Raw genomic sequence first — 12,583 nt, 5'->3', positions numbered from 1 at the left:
TGGCTTGCTTTATCAGAGGGAAGGTCAAGGTTTTGGGCTGTACAGGAAGCATGGGGTCAAGGTCCGTTATCAACAAGTCTGTTTGTATTATTTATTTATTTTAGATTTAATTCGGTTTATTTTTGGCTGTGTTGGGTTTTCGTTGCTACGTGCAGGGTTTCTTAGTTACGGCGAGCGGGGGGCTCTTCGTTGTGGTGGGCAGGCTTCTCCTTGTGGTGGCTTCTCTTGTTTTGGAGTGTGGGCTCTAGGCGCATGGGCTGCAGTAGCTGGGGCACATGGGCTCAGCAGTTGTGGCACGTGGGCTCTAGAGCGCAGGCTCAGTAGTTGTGGCGCATGGGCTTAGTTCCTCCGCGACATGTGGGATCTTCCCAGACCAGGGCTCGAACCTGTGTCCCCTGCGCTGGCAGGTGGATTCTTATCCACTGTGTCACCAGGGAAGTCTTCAAGTCTGTTTTTAGAAACTTTAGTTTAAAAATACACGCTAATGCCTTTTCTCTTTCTTTGTGTCTGTTCTCTGACCATATGGTATGTTGCCATGGTTGGGTTTTTTGTTTTGTTTTTGAGGTAGCATATGTGATACTCCTGATTTCTTTTCCATACTACCTTTAAAATAGCAGGTTGGGGCTTCCCTGGTGGTGCAGTGGTTGAGAGTCCGCCTGCCGATGTAGGGAACACGGGTTCGTGCCCCGGTCCGGGAAGATCCCACATGCCACAGAGCGGCTAGGCCCGTGAGACATGGCCGCTGAACCTGCGCGTCTGGAGCCTGTGCTCCGCAACGGGAGAGGCCACAACAGTGAGAGGCCCGTGTACCGAAAAAAAAAAAAAAAGCAGGTTGTCAACCACCTGGATTAACCATGACCACATCCACGGCTGAATTTATATTAGCTTTAATAAACACAGGTCAATGATTTACTCAAGAAGTCACTATCCATTTTTTTTCAAATTATCTATTTGTTCTTTGTGTTATTTCCCCAATATCTGCTTCTAACCCTGTAAAGAGTGTAAGTTGAACGGGAGACCCTAAAAAAACTTCGAAGTAGTTTGCACATCGAGTGCCTACAGTACACATGAATTCTGCCAGGAAGCCCTGGAGCCTGCAGAGAAGGTGGAAACTTAGACCTTGCCCTTGGAGAGCTTGTTATGTGCTCTGCCATTTGTAAGTAATTGTGGACAATACAACGGCTATGAGCCACTGTGTAGAGAAGCCACAGATGTGCCACAGACTGTGCTGGGCACTTAATGCATGTGGTCTCATCTGATCTCCAGAATAATCTTGCAGGAGGCATTTTACCCCTCATTGTGTGGATTAAGAAACTGAAGCTCAGAGAGGTTAAATGACTTGCCCAAGGTCTCACACCCAGGAAGCGGTGACACTATTTGACTCCAATACCTGTGCTCTTAGGACTTCTAGGTTACTCGAAGTCATGATTTATTACCTGCTTTCCATACTCACAAACGGATCTTAGACGATCGGTTAGTGAATGATAGGATATTTTCCGAGTTAAAAAAAGGAAATGAACATTAGATTGTGTGAAAAACCACAAGACATCGCATGGGCTACTTAGAAATGGGATTTTCTAGGAACACTGACAACTGTCTTATGGAAGTGTTATTCATCTGGTACATGCCACGCCCTGGAAGCAGCTCAGAGGACCCCAGCCTCCATCTGGGAAGACCTGTGGTATGTTTACTGCTGTACCAGAGGAGTGCTGGGGCCAGCTGGTACCCGCTCACGAGAACCGATTGTTAAATGTCCAGGAATTTTGCCAACTGGTTGATAAACACAGCCATTAATAAGAATTAACTTACATAAATTTACAATTAAATTATATTAGAAACAAAGGTGATACAAACTTAAAAGTCACCCCTTCCTAATTATTTTACTCTATTTTATTATTACCTATGCTCTTGAGGTTATTTCACTCTACTATATGTTTCTGTTGGAAATGCTACATAGTAATGTGTTACCACACCTCTCTTTCCTTCTCTGTATTCAGGGATGTGTGATTGGGAGTTTGAAATTGACCGTGGAGGGCATATTACAACATAGAAATCAGGAAATGTTATAAATGAGGGCTTGATTTTTAAAAACTTTTATAAATAGGTTTAATAATGGTGGTTCATGTAGAGCTTGATTTTGTTTGTTTGTTTGTTTTGTTGATTGCCTAGACTTAAGACAGTAATGGAGAAAATGTTAACAATGCAGATTATACAAAAGCATGTTGTGTCTTAGCCATTATGTTATGAATAGAGCAAAAAAATGGGGAAACGTTCTTCCAGTATTTGAAAATTATTATCTGATGCAGCAACAAACTCACTCATGTCACTGATGAACATGTGGAGTTCTAACGTCTTTCTTTTTTCACTTGTATTATTCATAAATCCAAAATATCCAAAAATACCCACGAGTGCTCAGGTTGGGAACTCTCTCATTCGTCAACTGCAATGAGAAATTGGCTATGGATACAAGACTTCAGCTAAAGTCAATGAAAGCATTCTGTGAGACTCAGCTGGCTATATAGAATTTACAAGAAAGGGTAATGTATTTCTTGTTACATGGAAAGACTGTGATACACATTCTTTATATCAGTAAACCTTATGCTATGCATCCATGTATTTACATTTTCCAGAGAGCTGGTCATTAAATATTTACCAGCCAATTGCTGGCTGTGCTGGCACCCAGCAGAGTGCCTGCTATGGTAGGTGTTCGCTGACTGAGCTGAACAGTTGGCAAACGGAGTGTAAATAAAAAGCACTTTGATTCTGGGGCTGGGATGGGGAAAATACATGCTATGCCTGGCGCATCTTGTAACAGCAGAGAGTAAGGAAGTGCCCAAAACGAAAAGGTGGGGAGATGCTCAAGGACACAGCAAGCAACCTGAAAGAGCTCCCAGTGGCCAAGGCTGGAAGAATTTGAGCAAAGAAATACTTAATGAGTATTGGATTATAAACTCAAACTGTAAAATCAGTATGCATGAGTCCATACTGACCTAGATACATTAGTGAGTAAATACATAAAGGAGGGAGAAGAGATCGTCTTCCTTACAGAAGAATTTAACATACATAGATGTGGAGCTTAATTCCCACAGTCTGGAAGGGCCTGGGGGGTAGGGGTGATGGTGGCGAGCAAGCACACTGACCGCAGCATGGAGGAGCCATGGACCTGGAAAGACAGAATGGAGACTAGAAAACATGGCCAGTAGATCTCAGAAGCCAGGAGAGGGGGCTACTTGGTGCCAGGACAAATGGCCTTTATCTCAACAGCTACCGGGGTGTCACCGTAACTCAGAGATGGGTAATAATTCTATGTCCCCAAGAAAAGGGTAAATTATGTACGGGGTTTCAGTGTGAGAAATCAGGATTATACATTTAGAACACAGAACCGCCAAGTTATACATTATTTTTAGGTTTTGGAACTTAAAAGAATTAAGTCCCTTTGAGCTGTTCAGAAAAGCCATTCGTTTGGGTTTTTCCCAGCTGTGTTAAAGGAGATCTGGCCCATCTAATTTTCCCATTTTCTTGTAAATCTTCAACCTTACGGTTTTTCCTTTCCTTTCAAGTTCTAATCAGCTTCCTGGTCAGTCCATAAAATGTGAAATAGAATCTAATGAGAAAACAGCCAGATTTTTGCAAATAGCTTTTGCTACCCCTAGACTTGGCCTGCTTCAATTCGGTCTTGCCAGATTGAGAGATGGAATGAATGAATGAATGAATGAATGATCATCAACTAAGTTCAGAGAAGGAGCAACGTGGTTCTGGTTTCGTAACAAAGGGTGTGGTCTGCCAGAGGAAGCAGGAAGCGGCCTGGTTCCTGACCGAGTCTGGGTTCTGTCTCAGCAGGATGCTAAGGGTTCAGCCCGCGCTCCCGTCTCCACCTCCCCCGATGTCATCTGCATTGCCTGTAGACATCTGGTGATAACACAGCCTCAGGGGTCCTTGTGTGTGAGTTTTTGCTGCGGAGGCCTAGTCTGAGGCTGTCTGCTGCCCCGTGCCCTCCACTTCACTGATCTTGGGAAATCGCCTTTGATATAAAACACCCAGCCTCAGGATTTCTCATCACATCAGTAGGTCCCCACGGGACCTGTAAAAGCACAAGGTAGAGGAAATCCTACGAGGTCAGGTAGATGACAAAGCTTGACCAGAAAGAGGCTTTGTTCTGAAGGGCACCATGCTCTCTGGTCATTCACTCAGTTGCCGGCTCCTCAACCCCTGGTACAGTAAAGCCACATCCTCCTCAAGAACGGGCCCTATTCAGAGGTCCCAGAAACGTGGAAACGCCACCCTTCTTGGGGATGGACAACTAAGGCCCTGACTCTGAGCTTCTCATCACACCTGTTCACCACAGGAGAGAAATGAGCAACTCTGCTTCCTTGGAGACTGCCCTGGGACTTTTCCAATGGAAAAGTGGATTATTCGTCATTTCCCTCCCCCCAGATCCCTAGTGGCAAATCCCGTTCGGAAGGCTCCACTTAGGCAATAGGAATGCTTTCTAATGTCATGGACATCTTTGTTTTTGCCTCCGCCGCATCCATTTCTTCCATCTTCTGGATGGGCACCTTAATTTTTTTGCAGGGAAGACACCCTTTCCCTGACAATCCTGAGTCCATAGAACTCTGACCCTTCCACCCCAGGGGTGAGACCATAACCCAGGCCTGGCCAATCAGAGCATTCCTGGCCCCTGGCCTCAGGGATTGGTTCAGGGGAAGCCACGTGATCCAAGCCACTGCCAATGAAGATGCTGGCTCTTTCCCTGGAACTGCTACTTTGTAGGGTGCTGGGGCTGCTGCTGGCCACTTTCCTACAGGTGAGGCAAGAGTCTGTCTGAGATTGGGAAGCTAACAGGGAAGAAAGAGTCAGATTCCTGACCATGATTTGGGCGCCTGGATCCAGCTGGGCCTAAGCTGCAGCTTTTGGCCTTTTCAGTTCCATGAGCTTTTTTTTTTTTTTTTGCCTAGGCTAGTTTTAGTTGGTTTTCTGATACTTGCAAACAATCAAATTTCCTGGACAGTATGCTTACTGAGACTTTAGCATAAGCATCACTATGTACTCAGAGTGAAAGTTGTTTTAAAGGTTATGACATGCTCAAATAAAACCCACCAGACTGTCATCATGCACCAAATTTACCTTTCAACTTATAAAAGTAAAGCAGCATCTCCAGAGAAGAATGATTTAAGACCAAGGAACCAATCATAAGACAAGTAGTAAAACGCTGCTTAGAGAAACTTTGATAGATAAATAGTTCTCTAGCTACAGCAGGCTTCAGACTACAAACCCCAAATTTCTGCTTCAAAAGTGACTCAGGGAAGACATTCCATAGTTTCATTTATTTCGTTTTTTGGCCTCGCCGTGCACTTGTGGGATCTTAGTTACGTGACCAGGAATTGAACCCAGGTCCTCAGCAGTGAGAGCACTGAGTCCTAACCACTGGACCACCAGGGAATTCCCAACATTCCACAGTTTTAAAAGAAAACTTTCCAGTTGAAGAAACAGGTAAAATTTATAATATGCATCTGTTGTATATATAATATGTTAATGTCTAGTACATTTATCAGATCTATGTCAATGTAATTATATTATTACTATATTTGCAAATGCATATATATGTGTATGTATATTTAGAACCACATATTTCCAGCTCTTTTTTAAAGAGGTATTGAAAAGACTGTTCAAAGTTTATTTTTCCAGCTTGTCTGTTTTTTCTTATTCCTCAGTAAACTTAAGCAATTAACCAGCACATTTCCTGGCACACAGTAAGGCTCAATCTGAGTGAGTTCTTTCTCCCCAGCTCCCCCGTCTATTTTAAGTTCTTCTTTCAGAAACCAAGTCAAATGAAAGAGGCAGTACTGCATAGTGTTCCAAGCAGAGGCTGGTAAACGTTTTCTGTAGAGCCAGACAGTAAGCATTTCCAGCCCTGTGGGCCATAGGATCTGCACTGCTTACTCTGCCCTTGTAGCCGACAACACAGGCAATACTGAAATGAATGGGATGGCTGTGTTCCCAGGAAACTTTACAGAAACAGGTGATGGCCCGCACTTGACCCTGGGCCATAACGTGCCGACCTCGGGTTAAGACCTTGGGTTCCGGCGTCACACAGACTCTGGTCCGGCTCCCGGCTCTGCTCCTCCTCTGGGACCCTGACGAGTGTGTCATTTCTGTGCCTTGTCTGTAAGACACAGGGATACTAACAGCCATTTCTTAGTCTGTGAGAAGTGCGTGAGATAGTGCACGTGAAATGCTGGGAACACTTCCTGGTCCATAATAAATGAGCATAAAACATTAGCCATCAGGTGTGATCACCATCGTCAAAATAGAAGAAGAAAGGGGGCAACTGAATTCGTCCAGGAACGGCAGCAATATCCCTGGTAAACAGTTAGTGGGTGGACTTCCCTGGGCGCACAGTGGTTAAGAATCCACCTGCCAATGCAGGGGACAGGGATTCGAGCCCTGGTCCAGGAACATCCCACATGCCGCTGAGCAACTAAGCCCATGGGCCACAACTACTGAGCCTGTGCTCTAGAGCCCGCGAGCCACAAGTACTGAGCCCGCGTGCCACAACTACTGAAGCCCACGCACCTAGAGCCCATGCTCCGCAACAAGAGAAGCCACCGCAATGAGAAACCCACGCACTGCAACGAAGGTTAGCCCCCGCTCGCCGCAACTAGAGAAAGCCCGCGCGCATCAACGAAGACCCAACGCAGCCAAAAATAAATAAATTAAATAAATAAAATAATTAAAGAAAAAAAGTTAGTGGAGCCAGGGACTTCCCTGGCCGTCCAGTGGTTAAGACTCCATGCTTCCAATGCAGGGGGTGCAGGTTTGATCCCCGGTTAAGGAACTAAGATCCTGCATTGGTGCAGCCAAAAAATAAGTTAGTGGAGCCAAACAAGCAAGGAAGCCAGATAACTGAAAATGCATTTTCTTCTATTATCAGTGGCTTTCGTTTTTACCCACATAATGAATCATCCCCTGTCAGCGTGTGAAATTGCAGGTTGGACTGGGAATTGCAAGACCTTCCTTAACCGCTGGGCAGTGAAGGACCTGCCTGGGCTCTCACGGCCCCACGATGCTTCGTGCTATTAGGAAAAGGTTCCAAGGGACTCAGGAGAGCCGGCTTTTAATCCTGTCTCTGGATCTATATGACTGATGCCTAACCTTGGGGAAGTCACTGAAACTCTCTGAGCCTCAGTTTATGCCATGATAGGGGTGGTCCCAGGTACCTCTATAAAAACAACTGAAGGGGGAAAGGGGACCTGGGATTAATGAGTAGCTCCTTGGCAGAAATTGGAAATTGAAGCTCAGAAAGGTAAAGTCAGTTGCAGCTGGCATTTCAACTTGGGTCCATCCAACTCTAAAGCCCTTGCTTTCTCGATTGTGTTCTGCAGAGCTTCCCCATTAAAGCAGCAAGGAATATTGGCCGACAGAGGGCGCTCTTCTCGCAAGACAGGACGTCATGACATTGCAGGGACAGAAGACAGTATCCAGGAGCCACGGGGGAGAGTCTGGCTGGACTGGGAACAGGGCAGAGCAGGCTACAGGGAAGGCCAGACACAGGCTGTCATGGGGATGGGGGCTGCCGACAAGGAGCTGTCAACCCCCTCATGGAACAACTCGGCACGTCATTTGTGGCGCCTGGCTTCCTTTTTCATTCTGGCCATTTCCATCCGTTTTGCCGTATTTCAGAACAGAGAAAGACATGATGGATACATACGGGTGACGTGGGTTTCCTTACTCAGCTGCCTTGTAAGAACGGCGCCACTGTGACTAGCACAGCTTGTTTCCACACCTCCTTTCCCAGAGCTCAGAAAGCACGAGTAAAGGCAACAACCAACAAAACCCACAACACGGCGGCACACCTGACTCTGGGACTTCAATTTCCCACGCCTGGTGCCAAGACTCTATGGGATTAATCAACGGTTGCTTCAGGGCATTGCAGATGGCCCTGCGGGTTATGTCCTGCACAGTTTCAGTGGGCGCCATCCACATGGGCTACGTTGTGAATGGTGAACCTGGAGTTGTGCAATATGGCAGCCCTAGGTAATACTTTGATGAGAGAGCTATAATTTACAAAGTATGGTCCTGGGGGCTTCCCTGGTGGCGCAGTGGTTGAGAGTCCACCTGCCGATGCAGGGGACATGGGTTTGGGCCCCGGTCCGGGAAGATCCCACATGCCGTGGAGCGGCTGGGCCTGTGAGCCATGGCCGATGAGCCTGCACGTCCGGAGCCTGTGCTCTGCAACGGGAGAAGCCACAACAGTGAGACGCCCGCGACCACAAAAAAAAAAAAAAAAGGATGGTCCTGGGCACAACCTGGCTGCCAATGCACTTTGTCAAACAAGAGTTTTTCTTTATATTTTTCCATCTTGTATGTTATTCTATGGGTAATTTATCTGCAAATGTATTTATCTGCTAGCGGGGGCAGGTCTTGGGAGGTTTCCCTGTCCAAAAGGACATATACAAAGGAGGCATCTTGGCTGCTCCATGCTGGTTTGCTTGACTCTAAAGCTGAGGGTTATCATGTGCTTATTAGGTGCCAGACGCTGGACTAAGCAATTTACGCACTTTGCCCACTTAATAACACAGTCACTCAAGGTGGTAGGAACTATTGTTACAGGAGTGGGGACCGAGGCTCTGAGAGGTAGATGATTTGTGCACGTCCAGTATAAAAGCCGGTCAAGAGCAGGGCTGGGACGGCGCTGGAGTCAGCCTGACCTCAGGGCACATGCTCTAACCACTGTGACATCTGCACACACATCTGGATTCCTAAGCACCCCGCACCTCACCCCCCTCCCCCAGTAAAATGCTGTCACACCCTCCTCTGTTGGTTAGGGTCACCACAAAACCTGAACTAAATGCTTTCATTTGGGAACTCTTTGTCGGGAGAAAAACAGTTCTCATCATACTTAATCTGTATGATATCAGGGCAGTCCTCCGTGGAAACTCCATCCAAGGAGGAAACACAGCGCCCTCACCAGGGACCCCAAAATCAATTGGAAACAAGAATATGCCGGAAGCAAGAGGGCCACGAATTTTTTAGAAAAACTGGGCTTCAAAATATTTGATGAGAGATGCTCTTCAATACCTCTCCCTTTTCCCCTCTTCCTTTCTCTTCTTTTAAATAGCCAGCAGGTTGGGGTCATCAGGAAGTGGAATTTGTAGGAAGGTGTCAGTCAGTCCACAGGCTGCCCTCACACGGACGCTGCAAAGGACCCCTCCATGAATATGAGCATCATGGATGGAAGCTTCTCAAGCTGGGGACGCCCCGGCAGAGAGCACTTTTGAGAAGATGGGGCTGTGGAGAGTCCTGCAAAGTGCCCTGGGCACAGGCCAGGGGAACACTTGTGCAGCTGCCTGCAGTCAACCGAGGAATGAAGCAAGGTGCAAGTGCGTGTAGGAATAAGAATTGAAAAAATCCGTGCATATTCGAGTGACCGTGAGAGTATGCTTTCCTCGGTGTGAAAACCAGTCAAGGCTACTGCTCCAGCTAGCATTAGACTAAATGGTTTTCTCCCCTCCTTTTTCCACAAGTGGGGATAGTGTTTAATTTGCACTGACTAGCTGTGTGGCCCTGGGGAAATTACCTAACCTCTCTAAGTTTCGGATTCCTTGTCTGTCAAATGGGGATCATGGGAGAACCCATCTCATAGGTTGCTATGAGCGTGAAATAAGGGAGAGCAGGTGAATTGCTTAGCACAGTGCTGTTCACGTCAGTGATTCCTCCTGCTGCTCTCCTGGTTTCTCTTCTTACAAAGCATCTTCTTCCGTCTTATCTACTCAAGGTTAGAGGTCGTCATCACTTTTTCCCACAATTATATAAGAAGCACCTTGTAAAATAAAGTCCCCATTCCATAGTTGTACACCCGTGTGCATAACAAACTTACTCAAAATGGCCAAAAGGTGGAAGCAACCCAAGTGGCCATGGATGGATGAACAGGTAAACAAAATGTGGTGAATCCATACAATGAAATATTCAACTGGAATGAACCATGAGGATATCATACTAAGTGAAATAAGATGGTCACAAAAGGACAAACAATGTAAGATTCCATTTATATGAGGAACCTAGAATAGTCCAATTCACAGACACAGAAAGCATGGTGGGAGGGGAGGAAGGAAGCAGGGGGTTTGATGTGATGGGCTTAGAGTTTCAGTTTGGGAAGATGAACAAAGTTCTGAAGATGGATGGGGGTGATGGCTGCACAACAGTGTGAATAGATTTAATGCCACTGTGAACTGTGCACTTAAACATGGTTAAGATGGTAAATTTTATGTGTATTTTACCATAATTTTGAAAATTAAAAGTTAAAAACAAACCCCAAAATGAAATACCTCCAAGGTTTCTCCGAGGTTTGGGGTGATAGAAATGGAGGAAAATGTTCTGAGAGCAGGTTGTGGTGATGGCTGCACAACTCCATCAATATATTCAAATTGATTGAATTGGACACTTCAAATGGGTGAAGTTTCTGTTATGTAAATTGTACTTCAGTGAAGCTGTTAAGAGCAAGCAAGCAAACAAACACATGCTGTGATCCGGAGGAAACTTTGGAGGATGAAGGAGCTGTTCACTGTCTTGATTGTGGCTATGGTTTCACAGGTGTACCCATATGTCAAAGCCCATCCACTTACAGACTTTAAACATGTGACGTTTATGGCATGTCAATTATATCTCAAGAAAGCTGTGTTTTAAAAAGGCAGAACAGTATTCCATATATAAACGAACTCCTTATAATATATTAAACTCCTTATAATATATTAAACAATATAATATATTAAACAATGCCCCCTTTGGATGGAAATAGTTTTCAAATTTTATGCCCCTATAAATAATATTTCAGTAAATATCTTTGTAGGAAAAAAGAAGAAAAAAATGCAGATATTGTTTGCTGCTCCCCCTCTTCTTCTCCCCACGGGCAAGCCACAGAGTCAGAATTTCCCAGGGAGGGGGTCTGGGAACCTGTAATTTTACTGAACATTCCTGAAAAATTCTTGGAATCAGACATGTTGGGGCACATTGAATCAAACTTCATGAACTTGGATTTTCAGGCTTGGGAGTGTGAAATCCCCTTTTCTTTGATCCCTAAAAAATTCTGTAAGTGTTCCATACAAATGATTCTAAATTCCCAGGCCCTACTCCCAGGGAGGATGTGTATGGTTGCCAGATTTCGCATAAATAAAGAAATGAATAAATCAATATATAATAAACTATAGGGTGTCCGTTAAATCTGAATTTCAGATAAACACCAAATAATTTTTTTAGCATAAGTGGTTCCTTGCAATAGTTGGGCCACACCTGTACATAACAATTATTTGTTGCTTCTCTGAAATTCAGATTTAACTGCGTGTCCAGTATTTCATCTGGGAATCCTAAGTATGAGTCCTCAGGCCTGGGGTGAAGCCCAGATCTGCACTGTGGGTCTGCTCCCCACGTGCTTCTCACGAGGGGGATCCTTAGAACCCATGTTGAGAACCCCTGATCAGGTCAACACCTTCTGGGTCAGGAGCCCCTCCTCAGGGCGGCCAGTGGATCCCAGTGCATCCCACAAGTGAGCACACTTTAATGTTGGTCCAAGGAGGAAAAGGGGGCTGAGAAGCAGCAGGAGAAAACTGCCCCAGATTTTCAAAGCCAAACGTGGTGGATGCGGTGTCATGGGCCCTGCAGCCTGAGGGACGGTGCTGATCTTCTCTGAGTGAGTATTTAGGGCTGCCTAGGGGACCGACACCACAGGATTCTGTCTAGATTCTCTAAACTTTATTTATTTATAACCAGCCTCGTCCCAGAAAGGACTTTAAGCCTCAGAAGTCTCAGTCCATGCAGCGTTCTTGGTGCTGGGGAGTGAGGTTAACACGCCGTCTCTCTGGGACACACACGACAGGTATTGTGTGCTCACCACGAATGGGCATTATTCTGGGAGTTTTACAATTAGAACCATCTCATTTAGCCCTCGAGATAAGCCTGCAAGGTCATTGCTGTCGTTGGCCCCATTTTGTAGATGAGGAAACCGAGGTTCAGAGGGGTCCAATGGCTTGTGCAAGAGTGCACCGAGTAGGCCAGTGGCAGAGCTGGGGTTCTGACCCAGGACTGTGTTGCTAACCAGCCCCCATCCCGCCTCCCTACTGAACCAGATACTTCTGGTGACTGAGCTTTGCTGGGCGAATTTTGGGTTACGTTCCGCTTAACCTGGGGCCATACTTTAGGTCCTGATCCCGGGAACATTTCTGATCCGGTGTGATAACAGCTGGCAGGCCTTGAGTGTCTACTCCGGCCAGAGACTTTGACTTTTTATACATAGATACTCTCTCAACGCCCTGCACCGCTGAGAAGACCCAGACCCAGGCACGCAGAGAAGCCTGGCCGAGGTCGCAAAGCTAGGAAGTTGCAGAGCACTGATCTGCCTAAAAAGGAAGCATCCATCTCTGCATCTTCAAAAGCACACACCTGCTTTCCACCTCCCCTCGCCAAGCTTCACTTTTCAGGAAAATGCTCTCGCTCTGGGCTGGTCCCTAGGCAACTCTTGCATGTAATTCCACGAAATGCCCAGAAGAGGGCGCGAGGACTCGCTCTCCCCGGGCACCCACGCGATGGGGCT

At 46.1% G+C, this 12,583-nt stretch overlaps 1 protein-coding gene across 1 annotated transcript in view; it reads right to left on the bottom strand.

Annotated features, from left to right (window-relative positions):
- Window positions 1-12,583, bottom strand: part of LOC309808906 (forkhead-associated domain-containing protein 1-like) — a gene marked incomplete at both ends in the record, with an annotated part of 77,217 nt that overhangs the window by 46,550 nt on the left and 18,084 nt on the right. The window lies entirely within an intron of this gene.

The sequence above is a fragment of the Mesoplodon mirus genome (genome assembly GCF_964341445.2).
Source record: "Mesoplodon mirus genome assembly, chromosome: 7".
Taxonomy (NCBI): domain Eukaryota; kingdom Metazoa; phylum Chordata; class Mammalia; order Artiodactyla; family Ziphiidae; genus Mesoplodon; species Mesoplodon mirus.
The sequence above is the reverse complement of the archived record's forward strand: the minus strand, read 5'-3'. Positions and strand labels throughout refer to the sequence as shown.